The 2500-nt window shown below is 56.0% G+C and overlaps 1 non-coding gene across 1 annotated transcript in view; it reads left to right on the plus strand.

The window, feature by feature from the left end:
* The first annotated feature begins 2167 nt into the window (after positions 1–2167).
* LOC144419183 (small subunit ribosomal RNA) overlaps positions 2168–2500 on the plus strand; it is a 1810-nt gene continuing 1477 nt past the window's right edge. The window contains exon 1 of the ribosomal RNA XR_013473892.1: positions 2168–2500. This exon is cut by the window's right edge and continues 1477 nt beyond it. This is a non-coding gene — a ribosomal RNA (small subunit ribosomal RNA).

A 2500-nucleotide genomic window follows, 5' to 3' on the forward strand; every position in this document is an offset into this window, starting at 1 on the left:
GTGGCTGGCGGGCGAGAGAGTGCTGCGTCGCCGGCATCGGCGTCGAAAGAAGCCGAGCCGAAAAAAGTTAAAGTACAAACGTGCAAGCATACTAGCCTAACCCTAGGTAAGGCATGTCAGAGCGGAAGACAGTAAACTCGAATGAGCCAAGAAAGAGCGGTGCGGGGCCGGTCGGAGCGCACCCTTTTCTCGGTGGCTGGCGGGCGAGAGAGTGCTGCGTCGCCGGCATCGGCGTCGAAAGAAGCCGAGCCGAAAAAAGTTAAAGTACAAACGTGCAAGCATACTAACCTAACCCTAGGTAAGGCATGTCAGAGCGAAAGACAGTAATTTCGAATGAGCCAAGAAAGAGCGGTGCGGGGCCGGTCGGAGCGCACCCTTTTCTCGGTGGCTGGCGGGCGAGAGAGTGCTGCGTCGCCGGCATCGGCGTCGAAAGAAGCCGAGCCGGAAAAAGTTAAAGTACAAACGTGCAAGCATACTAGCCTAACCCTAGGTAAGGCATGTCAGAGCGAAAGACAGTAATTTCGAATGAGCCAAGAAAGAGCGGTGCGGGGCCGGTCGGAGCGCACCCTTTTCTCGGTGGCTGGCGGGCGAGAGAGTGCTGCGTCGCCGGCATCGGCGTCGAAAGAAGCCGAGCCGAAAAAAGTTAAAGTACAAACGTGCAAGCATACTAACCTAACCCTAGGTAAGGCATGTCAGAGCGAAAGACAGTAATTTCGAATGAGCCAAGAAAGAGCGGTGCGGGGCCGGGCGGAGCGCACCCTTTTCTCGGTGGCTGGCGGGCGAGAGAGTGCTGCGTCGCCGGCATCGGCGTCGAAAGAAGCCGAGCCGAAAAAAGTTAAAGTACAAACGTGCAAGCATACTAACCTAACCCTAGGTAAGGCATGTCAGAGCGAAAGACAGTAATTTCGAATGAGCCAAGAAAGAGCGGTGCGGGGCCGGTCGGAGCGCACCCTTTTCTCGGTGGCTGGCGGGCGAGAGAGTGCTGCGTCGCCGGCATCGGCGTCGAAAGAAGCCGAGCCGAAAAAAGTTAAAGTACAAACGTGCAAGCATACTAACCTAACCCTAGGTAAGGCATGTCAGAGCGAAAGACAGTAATTTCGAATGAGCCAAGAAAGAGCGGTGCGGGGCCGGTCGGAGCGCACCCTTTTCTCGGTGGCTGGCGGGCGAGAGAGTGCTGCGTCGCCGGCATCGGCGTCGAAAGAAGCCGAGCCGAAAAAAGTTAAAGTACAAACGTGCAAGCATACTAACCTAACCCTAGGTAAGGCATGTCAGAGCGAAAGACAGTAATTTCGAATGAGCCAAGAAAGAGCGGTGCGGGGCCGGTCGGAGCGCACCCTTTTCTCGGTGGCTGGCGGGCGAGAGAGTGCTGCGTCGCCGGCATCGGCGTCGAAAGAAGCCGAGCCGGAAAAAGTTAAAGTACAAACGTGCAAGCATACTAGCCTAACCCTAGGTAAGGCATGTCAGAGCGAAAGACAGTAATTTCGAATGAGCCAAGAAAGAGCGGTGCGGGGCCGGTCGGAGCGCACCCTTTTCTCGGTGGCTGGCGGGCGAGAGAGTGCTGCGTCGCCGGCATCGGCGTCGAAAGAAGCCGAGCCGAAAAAAGTTAAAGTACAAACGTGCAAGCATACTAACCTAACCCTAGGTAAGGCATGTCAGAGCGAAAGACAGTAATTTCGAATGAGCCAAGAAAGAGCGGTGCGGGGCCGGGCGGAGCGCACCCTTTTCTCGGTGGCTGGCGGGCGAGAGAGTGCTGCGTCGCCGGCATCGGCGTCGAAAGAAGCCGAGCCAAAAAAAGTTAAAGTACAAACGCGATGCTAATGAGCGAGCCGTTGTCTCGACTAATATGTAGGGGGCGTTCGATCGACCGTCTGGCTTGAGCGCTTGTCGGCCTAGCAGAACGGTCGCATTGTTATGCCCGGGTTTTAGGCACCGCTGCAGGCGGCCGGCAGAGCTCTTGTTTGTGCGAAACTGAATGGATCGAGCCCGAGAGAGGGCGAGCAAAGAAAAAACGCAAATCGCTCCGCCTGGCACTGCCGGCGAGAGCGTGGACGTCGCGGCCAGCGACTGTCGAAGCTGAGTACGGCCGCAGGCGATCGCCTCGGTCTTAAACGAATGCGACGAGCACGCGCCGGGCGGCCCAGCAAGGGCCGAGCGCAGCTGTCGCAGCTATCTGGTTGATCCTGCCAGTAGTGATATGCTTGTCTCAAAGATTAAGCCATGCAGGTGCAAGTACGAGTTCTCGTAAAGCGAAACTGCGAATGGCTCATTAAATCAGTCTTGGTTTATTTGGTCTCGTAAGCGAAGTGGATAACTGTGGTAATTCTAGAGCTAATACATGCATTAAGCGCCGACTTCGGGAGGCGCGCTTTTATCAGATCAAAACCGACCGGGTTCGTCCTGTGACGTTTGATGACTCTGGATAACCACGCGGATCGTACGGTCTCTGCACCGACGACGTATCATTCAAGTGTCTGCCCTATCAACTGTCGAAGGTACGCTA

Source organism: Styela clava, unplaced genomic scaffold, assembly GCF_964204865.1.
Source record: "Styela clava unplaced genomic scaffold, kaStyClav1.hap1.2 HAP1_SCAFFOLD_36, whole genome shotgun sequence".
NCBI classification, from domain to species: domain Eukaryota; kingdom Metazoa; phylum Chordata; class Ascidiacea; order Stolidobranchia; family Styelidae; genus Styela; species Styela clava.